Consider the following 16,548-nt stretch of genomic DNA (forward strand, 5'->3'; position numbering starts at 1 on the left):
ACAAACGATATACATACGGTAGATTATAAGAACACACAATACGGGGTGGGGTAAATTTTTTTTTTTTAAATAATCACCCACTTCACCCAGCATGTGAGGGGCCTGTACAGGCCCTCTGAAGGCCCGTACAGCAGGCAATTTCCATTTTCTTACAGATAAAGGGTTTTTGATGACGATAAATATTAACTGTTTGTATCTATCATATGCAATGTTGTATACTTCTTTTGTTTTAATTTTTTAAACCACAAGTTGAGCCCTTGTTTGAGCCTCATTTTAACGGAAAGAATGTATTTTTAAATAGTAATTGATGAAAAATGTGTGGTTAAAAATTAAGAAAAAATTCAAATTTGCATGTAATATTATTTTTTTTTAAAAATGTATGGTTAAAATCACTTGAAAATAAATTTTTAGAAGAATGAGACTCAAGGTTAAATTATATAGTCTTTTCTAAGTTTTTTTTTTTTTTTTTTTTTTTTTTTTTTAAGTTTGAGCTCATGTTGATCGAGTGGTGAGGGTTTGTTGTGAGATTTTCGTGAGAGCAAAATATCAAATTAAAAATAAGCAGAAAGCATAGTTTATAGGAAAATTCTAGTTTATAGCATGAGTAATTGACTGGGGTTTTCTCCGACTCCACACCTGAAAGTTGATGATGATGTTCACGAAGCCTTTGGAAGAGATGAAAATCCTCAAGAGAGATGTTTTCAGACTCCTATTTCTATTATGCCTTTGCGCTCCGATCGCTCTCTTTATGCATTGGATCGTTTTAGGCGCTCAAATGGCAATGATGGTTTGCATTTATCCTATTTTCTCCAACATTTTTCTTCTGTATTTATGTTATCTTTTACTTTATTTTTTTTTTATCATCTGAAATGGATCTTGAAGATGTTTAAACTGTATCTGTTCAGAGTGGAGTATAGGGGCTGCAAACCCTAATGGGAAGGGTCCGAAATTTGAAGATTTTCTGGCGTGTTGTTACTCAAATTCATCTCCAACTGAGCCTAATGTTTACTGTCAATCTGAAACTGGGGAAATAAATGTTAATATGCCACCAAACTTGGATACATGTGATGGAGATGCTGAAAGAGGAGAAAATTTTATAAACCCATCTTTTTTTCAACCATATCACTACAGCATAATCCCAGCTGGTGGGCAGATTGAAACCCGTGGTGTAAACCCTGGCCATGCCGCCAATGGCGTGTACCATGTGCCATTTAATAGTGCTGCAATTTCAGTTTCTGGATTCAAGTCCTGGTTGTGCCAAACTCAGTTTCCTGCTGAAAAACCTCAAGCGGAGGAGAATATCAGTAACTCTCAAGCTTCTTTTCTAACTATGAACCCCAGTTCTCAACCGGGCTTGGCGGTAGCCTCGCCGCCTTTGCACTTGGCCGCTGATTGTAAAAGGCGCACAGTGTCAAAGTCTGATGCTGCTAGGGAACCTGTACCACGTAAATCAAACGATACTTTTGGACAAAGAACCTCTCAATATCGCGGTGTTACGAGGTAAAGTTGTTTCTCAAAAAACAAAAACAAAAAAATTATTTCAGAACCACGGGGTTACCTGTTATGCACTTCCACACCTTTTTTTAATTCCCTATTATTACAAACTGAATCCAAGAAAACATAGATGAAATCATAAATTCGCAGATTACACCATAAACCCTAAATCACAACATCAAGGCTTAGATCTTTCAATCGAAGGCTCAGACCACACCCATTTACCATCACAGAGGCACCGGGACTCAAAAACGAACCCTCACAACCCAACACACCAAGGTCACTTCACTGGACTCAAGAAATCAAACTGCCTACCTTCGGTCGATCACTCACACAAAGGAGAATCACACAAGAACACGATTATCACAAAGATAATCAACCAGAAACCTCACAAAGAGAAGAAGGAAGGGTCACACAGACAAAGGAACTCGAAGGTTCCAAACGGCAGAGAGAGAGAAAAACAGAAAGTGACGATCCAAGAGTCAAACAGGGAGTAAGGAGGATATTTATAGTAAATATCATCAACCGTTGATCAGCGGGTCAATCCAACGGTCCAAGAGCGACTAATGGTGTGTGGGCTGGATATTGGGCTCGGTTAAGTGGGCCTTCTAGGTATATATTTAATGGACCAAGTAATAAATCCAATTTGGGCCTTTTCATCATTGCCTAACAGTTGGACTGGATCAAATGGCATCACAGCCCAACACCTATTTTCTTCTTGACTTTCTGTTGATGATGATACTGTGCTAGGCATCGCTGGACTGGAAGGTACGAGGCTCATTTGTGGGATAACAGTTGCAGGAAGGAAGGACAAACAAGAAAAGGAAGACAAGGTGAAAAAAACCTTTTTTTATTCATTCATGAGCTCTATATGCATGTAGTCCTCCCCTTGAAGAATATACTAATAAGATTTTATTTTATTTTTTGCAAATTTTGGTTTATTCTACCATCACTGAATATTTTCAACCAGTGTATCTTGGTATGTAGTTCTTCCTTGTGCAATTTTTTTCTTGAGTCTCAAAATTATTAATTTCTGCACATTTTTTCCCTCCAGGGGGTTATGATAAAGAAGAAAAGGCAGGTAGGGCTTATGATTTAGCTGCTTTAAAATATTGGGGTCCAACTACTCACATTAATTTTCCTGTAAGATGCTGATGATGTTATCATGTTCTCACTGTGGAGCCCTTTCAATTGCCATAAAGGAAATTGTCAAAGGATTGTGTTGAGGATTAACTTTAACCTTAACTTCAATCCTGTAAAATCTCAGTTAAGCACATATGAGAAAGAGCTTGAAGAGATGAAAAACATGACCAGACGAATTTGTGTCCCATTTAAGAAGGTACATATTGATATATACATGTGTTTTTCCCCCCCTACTTTTGAAGAAAAAGTTTTGAACTTATCTTCAGGAAGAGCAGTGGATTTTCCAAAGGGGCATCAATGTACAAAGTGTTGGGTTGTATGCCCATATAGTATAGTTTTGCTGATGTAAAAATAATAATAATAATTTTTATATTGAATAAAATTATGTTTACTTTATTTAGTACTGAGCATGCGAAATTAAAGTGCTCGTGATCACTTGTGATAATATGAGTTAGGAACTTGCGTTGAGAAGTACAATGTAACACAATTTATATTTTGATCATAAATAATTTGTTCACAATCTATGTATAAGGGTTGACACCTTATATTGGAAGATTGTAGTGTTGACCAATTCACTATTCGGGTTTGTGATTTGTCATTATCACAGAAATATTTAAAAGTGACACTAGTACACTTGGAGTGTATTGAACGGACCACGTATCGAATTTAATTCTATAGCATGACCGTACGAAAAATTAAATTCCACTTGACAGCTATGTGTTTCATCTGAACCCCTTGACAGAATTATGTATATCTTTCCGTGATTTTAATGGTTCTTTGATTCATCAATGGGTGAGATAATTTGATTGGTCAAATATCTCGATGAGTTGGGAACTTGAGAATGAGCGGAGTAGAGAACATGAATTCGTGTCGGAAACCGTTACCCTGAAAATGGGTAGAATGACTATTTAAGTATTTTCTATTGAATGGTTAAAATCTGAGCTCAGTGTTTAGCGATGTCTAAACTTCGACATCTTTGATTTATTCACAGGATTGTTGAAGAAAATGACACTTAAGTTAGTGAGAATAATTAGAAGGGCAAAACGGTCATTTATGCTCGTACCTAATTATCGGATCTCGGACGGGGATAAAATACATATACAGCAGGTTAGGGAAAATTATCAAAGATTTATTGGCTTCTGTGATTTTATATATTCCAATGGTTCAGTCTTTTGCCTTTAGTGGAAAAAACAAAGGCTAATAATTAGATTGGGTGATTTAGGGTCGATTAGACAGGATCTAATTATTGGAGCTTGGAAAATATATGTTCGATCAGCCCTGTGGTAGCTCCATTAAGTATTGGAACTTAATTACGGTAATTATAATAGTTTTGGGCTTAATTGTAATTACAATAAAGTTTTGTACTTAGTTATAATTACTATGAAAGTTATAAACTTAATTGTAATTGTAATTGAAGTTTTAGAACTACATATGCAATTATATGTAAACTAATTAGAATTTGACTTTAATTAGAACTCCCACTTGAGTTTTAATTAGAACTCTTGTTTAAATATGGAATTATAATTTTACCAGAATTCTATCGTCTTTTTCTCTATAAATAGAGACTAGATGGATAGAAAAATACTGCAACATTCATAATTCCATAAGATTCAAAATTGTAGAGAGAAAAAAAGAAAGAAAATATATTATTTTCTTGTTGTCCAAAATTCAAGAATTAGTTTTTGGATTAATTGAAAGAAGGTGCCCACACACTGGTGTAGTCTTTGCGTTGGAGAATACTATAGAAGGCTTGAAGCACCAAAATTATTGCAATTAAAGAAGACGGAAGTTCGCGGATCAGAGTTAATGCAAAATTGATCATTGAACTTAGGTAAAAGATTCGAATTCTATAATTTTGTTATAACATACACGTGAACATCTAGACGATCTTACTTATTGAATTAAAGAAAATTTTAATTTCGGATTAATTCCGCTTCAGCATTCCAACAACTGATATCAGAGCAATCTAGATCGTTCACGTGCTTGTTATTGATTGCATGTTCTACTGGAGCGATGTCTAGGAAAATTTTATATGTTGATTGAATGATTGGATTATTTTAAACTATGAACCAATTATTGGTGGTCTGTCTTTGATGTAATTTGTTATTTTAAGTCTATAACAAGATAGGTGGATTACGACTCCATCATCTTAATTTAATTTTCTGTACAATTAGATTTAAAAATTTGTGAGCCTACGGGACATAGGAATTGATATAATTCTTGTAATTTTTGGATCTTGTAAATTGAATGGAAATTGAAGAAGAAAACTTGAAGACGGAGGACAAAGAAGTCAAAGATTTAAAAAAAAAAAAAGAAAAAAAATTAATCCTGACAGTTTACTATCTGCATGCGCAAACAGCATTCTGTCTGCACGTGTAGACAAAATGATCAGGAAATTATTTTTTTCAAAAAAAAAATTGGATTTTTGAAAATAATTACAGGCACAGTGGCAGAAACTTCCTTTTTCTTTTTCTTTTTTCTTTTTTTTGGAGAAGCTAATGTTGGATGATTGGAAATTTTGAGCTGGAGATTTAGATTTAGTTTTGGACTTTGGTCCAATTTTTTTTTCTTTATTTCTTGAGTCTTTTAGGGCCACAATAATTGTTATTTTTATCGTTTTATGAATGCTTTAAATTGTTGTTTGAAATATTGTCATTCTTGATATCATAACATATATATTTATTTATGACATCGCTTGTGATACTATGAATAGGATGCATATCATTTAACACAAATTTTTCTTTGATTAATTTAAGTTAAATTAAATTATTCTGAATAGAAAAATCATAATAATTAAACTGTATATTAATTTAATTAATATTAACAGTTGGTAATTGTTTCAATTAAAATCCATTATTTTAAAATATTGAGTGGGAGAAGGTGTTTATTTAAATAAAAACTCATGGTCTATTTTGGTCAATCCATAAGCAAAGCAACGCTCTTGCCTCGTGCCGATAATTCAACGTACTCCTTATAGGAGGGCCGCGTGATTTAAGTTGCTTGATTGGATTTCTTTATGATAAAATCGTCTAAATAGAATATAATTTGTGATCATCGATGGCGAAATTATTTTCTAGTGTTTAGAGATTGAGACAAATGTTGTCCAATCAAATCGAAATTATCTATGAACCTCCTATAGAGGCTCTCGTCTATAATTTTGGTGACCAAATAAAATGATGCTAGACTTAATGTAGACATTTATTGTCAGATATATTTTGTTTAGTGGAGGATCTCAGCTTGATTATGGACACAACGACCTTTCCTATAGAGAGGCATGTTGGATCACAGAGATCAAGTCATCGTTGCATTATTGTAGTTAATGGATCTACACATGCATTCATGCATCATATGCTAAATTGTCATTCGCTGCTCAATTTTAATATGCAATAAATTGTTATTTGTCAGCAAAATGTCTCTCAACGCTTTTTCCATTATTCTTAAACAAAACTAACTTGTCGGGATAATTATGTGGAAACGTAATTTGATGTTTGTGCTTATTGTCGAAAAACTTGATTTTGTGCTCGAAGAAGAATGTCCCGAGGAACCTACTGAGACTATAGGAAAGTCCAAGAGGGCTGCGTATAATAAGTGGATAGCTGCTGACAAGATGGCTCGCTGTTACATTTTGGCATCCATGTCAAACGTGTTATAGCAAAAGCTTGAAAGTCAGGAGACCTCTTATGACATACTAGAAAGCCTGAAGGGCATATTTGGACATCAAAGTAGGAGGGCTCGTTTTGAGGCCATTCGTACCTTACAGAACATCTGCATGAAACCCAAATGCCTGTGAAGGATCATATGTTGACTATGATTGCACACTTCAACGTGGCAGAGAATCTGTGTGCAACTATTGATCAAGAAACTCAAGTTGATATGGTATTGAATTCTTTATTTGATATGTTTTCACAATTTACTATGGACCATCACTTGCACAAGATGAATATGCCATTAGCTGAGTTGATGAATGAGTTGCAAAAGGTGGAAATTGGTTTCAAGGGTAAGGATGGCCATACTCATGCAGCAATTGGTTTCAAGGGTAAGGCGGAATTGGAAAGAAGATGAAGAGATCTAAAAAGAATCCAGGAAGCAACAAAAAGCCCAAATCAAATGGAATGTCGAAAGGCAAGTGTTTCTATTGTGGTCGCAAATGACATTGGAAGAAAGACCGCCTTGATGCACTAGCTAAAAAGCTGGGTGTTGGTAAGTTTTTTATTGCTGAGTCATGTTTGGTGGTTGATTCTACAAATTCCTGGGTTGTAGACTCTGGAGCCACTAATCATATATGTATGTCTATGCAGGTACTTCAGGAGAGCAGAAGACTCAGTGAGGGTCAGTTTAAAATTACGATCGGCACAAGAACTATAGTTTCAGCAAGAGCAGTCGGAGTAGTTTATTTTTATTTCAATAGTGGTAGGCGTTTAATTCTTAAAGACTGTTATTATGTCCCGCGAATGAAGCGAAATTTGATTTATGTTTCTTGTTTAATAGGACAGGATTATTCTGTAAACTCTGCGCATGATGCGCTTTATATTTTAAAGAATAAAGCTCCTATTTGTACGGGATATTTCGTGAATGGTTTTTATATTTTAAATTGTGCCACAAATGAAATAAACGTTATTTCTGCAAACCATGAATGAATTTCTAACCATACTAGTGATACTTATTTATGGCATCTTAGACTTGGACATATTAACCTTAACAGGATACAAAGATTGGCTAGAGATGGTCCACTTAACACACTTAAGGTCGAACCATTGCCAGTTTTTTATTCTTGTTTGGAGGGTAAAATGACTAAGAGATCCTTTCTAGCAAAAGGACATAGAGCCAAAGAAGTATTAGAACTAGTTCATTCTGATGTATGTGGACCCATGAATACACCTGCAAGAGGAGGTTATGAGTATTTTATCACTTTAACCGATGATTACTCTAGATTCGGATACATTTATCTTATGACTCAAAAGTCAAATGCTTTTGAAAAATTCAAAGAGTATCGGGCTGAGGTCGAGAAACATTTAGGTAAGAGTATTAAGACACTTCGATCAGATCGAGGTGGCGAATATCTCTCGGGAGACTTCAGGAACTACTTGACAGAAAATGATATTGTTTCTCAACCGAGTGTGTCGGGTACACCCCAGCAGAATGACATTTTAGAAAGAAGAAATAGGACATTGTTAGACATGGTTAGGTCAATGATAAGTTTCGCAACTCTACCTATCTCATTTTGGAGATATGCACTGGAAACAGCAGCATATGTTCTTAACTTAGTTCCTTCTAAGTCGGTTCCCAAGACTTTTCTGGAATTATGGAATGGGCGCAAGCCTAGCTTACGTCATATTCAACTTTGGGGATGTTCGGCTCATGTGCTAAAAGGAAAGGCAGAGAAGTTGGAGTCAAGATCAGAGATATGCCTGTTTGTGGGATACCCTAAAGGTACCAGGGGATATTATTTTTATAGTCCTCTAGATAGGAAAGTCTTTGTTAGAACAAATGCCACTTTCTTAGAGGATAAGTATATTAATGAATGTCAGTCCAAAACCAAGGTCATGTTGGAAGAAATGAGTGGGAGCAATTCCACCACATCGATTCCTGAAACATAATCTCATGACAGACAACCCTTGGTGTCAGATATACCTAAACAATGTGTTTTGAGTGGGAGAGATGAGTCATCCAATCCTATGAATCGAGTAAACATTGAAGGTATTGAGGAGGTAATGAAACCACCTAATGGTGATACGAATATTAATACAAACATTATAATTCCAAAAGATGCCACAAGCCAGGATCCACCACCCCTTAGACAAAGTCAGGGGGTTATTAGACCACCTTCTAGATGCTTGTTATTGGAGAGCCTAATCAGGCGATCTCCACAACACAAGTTGATGACCCGATTTCATATAACGAGGCCATGAATGATGTGGATGTAAATTTATGGCAATAAGCTATGAATGCTGAAATGAAATCTATACATTTCAATCAAGTCTGGGAACTTGTAGATGCACCAGAAGGGATAAAACCCATTGGGTGCGAGTGGGCCTATAAGAAAAAGAGAGGAGTATACGAGAAAATGGAAACTTTCAGAGCAAGGCTAGTGGCTATGGGTTTTACCCAACGAGAAGGCATCGATTACGAGGAAACTTTTTCGCCTGTAGCTATGCGTAAGTCTATCCGAATTCTTTTATCCATTGCAGCTCATTTTGATTATGAGGTGTGGCAGATGGATGTCAAGAAGGTATTTTTGAATGGCCATCTTGAGAAATGTATCTACATGATGCAACCAGACAGATTCATAGAACCCGGTCATAAAGACAAAGTCTGCAAGCTTCAGCGGTCCATTTATGGGTTGAAGCAAGCATTAAAACCTTGTAACAAGAGATTCGACGAAGTGATTAAGATATATGGTTTGATCAAAACTTTGACGAACCCTGTTCTATAAGAAGATACAGGAGAAAATTATAATTTTCCTCGTGCTATATGTGGATGTATTCTACTTATTGGAAAGATGTTGGACCATTATCGTCTATGAAAGCGTGGTTGGCCCAACAGTTTCATATGAAGGACTTAGGAGAAGCTAGCTATGTTCTAGGTGTTCAGATCTTAAAAGATCGAAAGAACAAGCAGATAGCTCTATCCCAAGCTTCATACATTGATAAGATACTTGTCAGGTTTGCCATGCAAGATTCCAAGAAAGGTAATTTACCTTTCAGGCATGAAATCTAACTCTCAAAGGATCAGTCCCCTAAGACTCCTGAAGAGGTAGAACGCATGCATAGGATACCTTATGCATTGGTAGTTGGTAGTCTCATGTATGCTATGCTGTGCAATAGACCTGACATTTGTTATGCTGTTGGTATGGTGAGACGATATCAATCTAACCCTGGACCGGAACACTGGGTGGCTGTAAAGCATATCTTGAAATACCTTCGAATGATAATGAATTACATGCTAGTTTACTCATCACCAGATCTTGTTCCAGTGGGTTATACAGATTTAGATTTTCAGGCTGATCAGGACTCTCGCAAGTGTACATCAGGATCACTGTTTACACTTGGTGGTAGGGCTATTATTTGGAGAAGTATCAAACAATCATGTATTGCTGATTCCACCATGGAGGCTGAGTATGTGGCAGCTTGTAAAGTCGCTAAGGAAGCGATGTGACTCAAAAAAATTCCTAACGAATATCGAGGTGGTGCCTGCATCTACACAACCCCTGACACTGTACTATGATAATAGTGGAGCAGCGGCAAATGCTAAAGTACCAAGGAGTCATCAAAGGGGTAAACATATTGAACAGAAATATTATCTCTTGAGAGAGATAGTTAATAGAGGAGATGTGACTGTCAGTAAAATTGCTACTGGGGATAACCTTGTGGATCCATTTACAAAGAGCCTATCGGCTAAGGTTTTTAATAGACATGTGTAAGGCATGGGGTTACAGGACTTGACACATAAACTCTATGGCAAGTGGGAGATTTATTAGGTTGTGTGCCCATATAGTATAGTTCTGCTGATATAAAAATAACAATAATAATTTTTATATTGAATAAAATTATGTTTACTTTATTTATTATTGAGCATGCGAAATTAAAATGTCTGTGATCACTTGTGATAATATGAGTTGGGAACTTGCGTTGAGAAGTACAATGTGACAGAACTTATATTTTGATCATAAATAATTTGTTCACAATCTATGTATAAGGGTTGACACCTTATATTGGAAGGTTGTAGTGTTGACTAATTCACTATTCGAATTTGTGATTTGTCCTTATCACAGAAATAGTTAAATATGACACTAGTACACTTGGAGTGTATTAAACGGACCACGTGTCGAATTTAATTCTATAGTATGACCATGTGGAGAATTAAATTCCACTTGACCGCTATGTGTTTCATCTGAGCCCCTTGACATAATTATGTATATATTTTCGTGATTTTAATGGTTCTTTGATTCATCAATGGGTGAGATCAATTTGATTGGTCAAATATCTCGATGAGTTGGGAACTTGAGAATGAGCGAAGTAAAGAACATGAATTCGTGTCGGGAATCGTTACCCTGAAAATGGATAGAGTGACTACTTGAATATTTTCTGTTGAACGGTTAAAATCTGAGTTTAGTGTTGATTGGTCAAATATCTCGATGAGTTGGGAACTTGAGAATGAGCGAAGTAGAGAACATGAATTCGTGTCGGGAATCGTTACCCTGAAAATGGATAGAGTGACTACTTGAATATTTTCTGTTGAATGGTTAAAATCTGAGTTTAGTGTTTAGCGACAGCTACACTTCGACATCTGTGATTTGTTCACAGGACCGTTGAAGAAAATGAAACTTAAGTTAGTGAAAATAATTATAGGGGCAAAATGGTCATTTATGCTCGTACCTAATTATCAGATCTCGGATGTGGATAAAATACATATATAGCATGTCAGAGAAAAGTATTACAGATTTATTTGCTTCTATGATCTTATATATTCCAAGGATTCAGTCTTTTGCCTTTAGTAGAAAAAGCAAGGGCTAATAATTAGATTGGGTGATCTAGGGTCGAATAGACAAGATCTAATTATTGGAGCTTGAAAAATATATGTCCGATCAGGTCCCTATAGTAGCTCCATAAAGTATTGAAACTTAATTACGATAATTATAATAGTTTTGTGCTTAATTGTAATTACAATAAAATTTTATACTTATTTGTAATTACTATGAAAGTTATAAACTTAATTGTAATTGTAATTGAAGTTCTAGGACTACACATGCAATTATATGTAAACTAATTAGAATTTGACTTTAATTAGAACTCCTACTTAAGTTTTAATTAGAACTCGTGTTTGAATGTGGAATTATAATTTTATTAGAATTCTATCATCTTTTTCTCTATAAATAGAGACTAGATGGATAGAAAAATACTACAACACTCATAATTCCATAAGACTCAAAATTGTAGAGAGAAAAAGAGAGAGAAAATATATTATTTTCCTGTTGTCCAAAATTCAAGAATTAGTTTTTTGATTAATTGAAAGAAGGTGCCTACACACCGATGTAGTCTTTGCGTTGGAGAATACTATAGAAGGTTTGAAGGTTCAAAGCATCAAGATTCTTGCAATTAAAGAAGGCGAAAGTTCGCGGATCAGAGATAATTCAAGGTTGATCGTTGAACTTAGGTAAAAGATTCGAATCCTTTAATTTTGTTATAACATACACGTGAACATCTAGACGATCTTACTTATTGAATTAAAGAAAATTTTAATTTCTAATTAATTTTGCTTCCGCATTCCAACACAGAGGAGTCACAAGGTTGCACTTATCGTTTTTCAATAACAGACAAAAGCAAGAATCTTATGAATGCACGTTGGAACTCCCACTGTTGTATCAATTACTAATGTTTTTCTTTGTGACAATTTGGTCGGCCTACTTTCAAGCAGGCGCCATCAGCATGGACGGTGGCAAGCTCGAATTGGAAGGGTTGCTGGCAATATAAAGAATCAATGTTGATGTTTCTGAACTTTTGAATGATGGTGAAATCAGCGCTGGTCCTATCCTATATTTCTTTCTTTGGTTTTGATTAAAAGTTATAATTTACTTGTGCAACTATGTAAAACCTTACAGAAACTTACTTTTTAGTATCGTGATCTTTATATTTAGAATAATGTTAGATGTACACTTTGTCTAGTGTGACATTCCCCCTATGTGAGGGAATCTGTGCATTGATTGGTGTCGTAGAAGTCCCTCGATAAATCTGGGCTTAAAAAATAATCAAACAAATATCGATTTACCTCGACTCGACCCGAGACTTTCGCCTTCACGTTTGGAATGCCCTCTTTCTCTCTAACCCCACAAAAGAGAAGGGCGGTAGTGTTAGCAATTCATAAAGGTATGGAGAGTAAAAAGAAGATATTGTTCGTAAAATCCTACACCACCAGTGCACGGGTAGCGTTCAAGTAATAAAGTGGACCTTTTGAGTCCAAGTATAGTCCCACAGAGATTGTATTAGTTTAAATTTAAATTATCTTCGCCTTAACCAAAACAATGCAAATTCTTGATAGTTTTCCTAACTAAATTATGATTTAATAACCTACTTATAAATATAAAGCCTAAATTAACTAAATTAAATGCTTGATTATAACCAAATGCAAGTTTTATAAAAATATGATAACGAAATGCGTACTAGGATCCCGAATCCCCTTATATCAATCCCCTTTAATCCGAATTTTATAAAATTGACAACACGATTCAATTATGAAGACCAATATTTCTAATTTGTTTAACAATCTCTCTCGAATAGAATTAAACCTATTTTCACATGCGATCCGACTATATTTCTATGACGAATGTGAACATATAAAAATACATTAAAGTTTTACGAATACTTAAAGATCACATAAAGTATAGCGGTATATTTCTATCCCCTATTGGATTTTACAACAATTAACATAATGTCTAAATTATTTTCCATCTTTCGAGGGTAAAATAAGCAACAAATCTCATACAACTATTGCGCATTAAATTGTAGAGAAAATAAAATCCATGCCAATCATTCAATAATTAAAAACATATTTTAACGTCAAATAAATAAAATTCAAGATTAAGGGTTCATAATATAAGATTCATCGCAAATCCTAGCGCAAAATAATCTAGCCCAGCATAATGTTAAAATTAAACAAAGAGAAGTGGAACGACATCACCAATAATTGACGGAACGTGATTTATTCCAATTGCGTTGCTGTCTTTCATCGTCTCGTGAATGTCTTTGTTTTCTCTACAGCAAATGTCGAATTTGTTCCTTCAGAAGTCCAATTCCAGCCGCCACTTATATGCCTCTGTCTCTCCTCTATTTGACTCCTCTCCTTCCTTTCGGTAGCATGTGGGTAATATATATATATATATATATATATATATATATCTCCTAGCCACCACCTTGTATTTTATTTCCAATTGAATTCCAGCAAGCAATTCCCCAATTGTGTGTATATGTATTTAATTCCAGCCAACTTTTCTCTTTCCTATGCGTGAGACGTTTCCGGCAGATGTACAAATATATAATTCAACTCACTTTGCAACCTAGCAATTAATTCCCAGCAGCTGGTTTAATTATTAATTCCACCACTCCAGTTTTCTGATTTCTGTTGGTGTATATATGTGAAAATCAACCCTTGATGCCACAATTAATCTCCCACCAGAAGCTGCCGACTTTATCAATTTAGCCGTCCATTCTCGGCCCCCGTTTTTGTGCGTGTATATATAGTTGTTTTCTCTCCCCGGCTCTCTCTTTCTCTCGGCTACATGTGTATATATACATAAACAATAAAGCCCTTTGTTCTGTATACAAATTAGGAGCCCATAGTCCAATAAGTTTTGTGTACTCAATTCTTTCATGTAATGCAAGTTAGTCATTCTCTTCATTTTCTCCTCAATTTTGATCCTTCATCTTTTATTCCGTGAGATTTTGTCCACAAACTCAATGTAATAGGCAATTGATTATTTTCTTTTCCAATTGCTTCAAAATGGGTCCATAACTAAAAACAAAAAAAAATTAACACAAATTAGGTAAAAATTAATAATTTGACGACATAAAAATCTAGTTATGTAGTCTGAATAAGTGCACAAAATGCACTTATCAAACACCCTCAAATTAAAACATTTGTTCGTCCTCGAACAAAACAAAATAAAATTTAAGTATAACACATTTCTAACCTAACAAATCATAAATAAAAGACTCAATGTTGAACTATTTACCATATGCCTCAGGTTCAAATTTAAGCAATATTTTAGAAAGATCCAAATAACATCAAAAATAAAATTTTTTGCTTATCCAATGCTCTATTTAGTGTGTGTGTGAGATTAGCCAACATTGAACTAACACCTATATTAGAATACAACCAATCAAGTGTTGTTGATTTATTCATAGTCCCAACCCTTTTGTGGTCATTTTTCCTCACACCTCTCGTGTAACAATCACTCCTTATACTTTTCTCTCCAATCCTGCGGTATTTCTAGTACATAAGGGGTTCCTAAAAATCATTATGACGCATTTTTTCGCATAAGTGTTCAGAATTAAATAATTGTAAACCTAGAAGGAGAGATAGTAAGTCTTTCTCATAGCCACACCGCCAACCTCTAGAATTCAAATCTCAAAGTCATTACTAGGTATATCTCACTTTTGATAATTTATATATCAATTTTTCTTCATCATTTTATTATTTTTTTTTTTTTTGACATCTCCTGTGCAATACTTCTCTCCATTAGGCTTTCTAAATGACCCCTATAACGAGCTTTAGGTTGATGACTCCCAAGTCAGACGACTATAGAGCATCATGTTTTTAGATACCCTTACAGGCTTAATAACCCGAGTCAAAAAGGCTACGAAGACAAGTAGAAGATGTGTTACTTTTTCTTTTGATATGAGAATCCAACTGTTTATTTATTTTTATTTTTATTTTTTCTTATGTGCAAAACTTCTTTCTATTAAGCTTTTTAGATGACCCTTGTAGCGAGTTTTAGGCCGATGACTTCCGAGTCAGATGACTTTAGGGCACCAGATTTTAAAGACCCTTACAGGCTTAATCACTCGGGTTATAAAGGCTACGAAAAGAAGTAAAAAATGTATGATAATCAGTGCCCGTTTTAGACTTTTTAACTCAAACCTTTTCAATTAACGCCGAGATTTGAGAATTCCAAACCATCACACTTCTATGAAGACAAGCTCTAACCTTCTCATTTTTTTTTTTTTTTTTTTTTTTTTTTTTTTTTTTTTTTTTGCAGTTTGGTTTCTAAATAAGGTACTTGGGAATTTTAAACCAAACAAGGTACTTGGGAATTTTATTCAAACTTAAGTCAACAACATCAACAATTCCACAAAAATTACATTGTGTACCAACATAAGTGATAAATCAATATGGATATGTGCTCAAATAATCAAATCTAACATGGATAAGTTTTAAAGTAAAAGTACAAGTTAAGATGTTATCCACCATCTAACTAAATATGTACTCAATTCAAACAAATAATATCTTCATAGGCGGCAAGTCGTCAACGCTACTAAACAATTTTTTTTAACAGTTATACGGACTCGATTAGCAGTTGAAAAGTATGTATTCTAAGTATCCTAATACTCACCCACCCCCAAACTAAAATACTACATTGTTCCCAATGTAGAAGCAAAACTAAACAAAGTAAAGCGTAAGGATCAGAAACTCACCGGGGTAAATGTGGATACGATGAATGATCAGGCTATTCCAATTGGTAGACATCATGACAGCTGTAGCTTTTCTTTGTTGTGAGGCTTTAATTCTCTGTTTCAAATATTCAAAATAAATATTAGTGATAGCATACAAAAGTTAAATATTTGCAATAAATTCATACCAAGAAAGATTTAGATTTAGGTACCACCTTAAAGATGCATATCACATCAATGTAAGCTCAATAGAATGCTAAGATGTTAACGATGAACCTAGATAACCATGTCAAAATAAAATGAACTTAATAAATAAATATGCCTAAGCTACTGATGCAGGTCTAAAAGTACTACTTAAAATGTGTCCAAAACTACCCATTTAAATGCATGAGTTCCTAAATTAATGCAGTCCCTAAAACTATATGTAATGCAATAGTTAATTAAAATAGCAAAAAGAGATAGAAGAATGGGTTGCCTCCCATTAAGCGCTCGATTTATTCATTCATTCATTCATTCATTCCGGTGTTGCGAGTTGAACGGTTGATTTTTCTTTCGACTGTCCCATAAGGAAACACCTTAACTATGGTGTATGGCCCTGACTACCTAAACCTCAATTTACCAGGAAAAAGTTTGAGTCTAGAATTGTATAGCAAATCTTGTTGCCCAACCTCAAACTTCCTTAACTTCCTTCTTTGAATGTGCATGTCATGCCACTTTTTTGTGCGCTCCTTGTAGAGTTTTGCATTCT

At 34.8% G+C, this 16,548-nt stretch overlaps 1 pseudogene; it reads left to right on the forward strand.

Moving 5' to 3' along the window:
- The first annotated feature begins 600 nt into the window (after positions 1-600).
- LOC111384040 lies at positions 601-12,571 on the forward strand (annotated as a pseudogene).
- Positions 12,572-16,548: the final 3,977 nt, after the last annotated feature.

Source organism: Olea europaea, unplaced genomic scaffold (genome assembly GCF_002742605.1).
Source record: "Olea europaea var. sylvestris unplaced genomic scaffold, O_europaea_v1 scaffold2822, whole genome shotgun sequence".
Lineage (NCBI taxonomy): Eukaryota > Viridiplantae > Streptophyta > Magnoliopsida > Lamiales > Oleaceae > Olea > Olea europaea.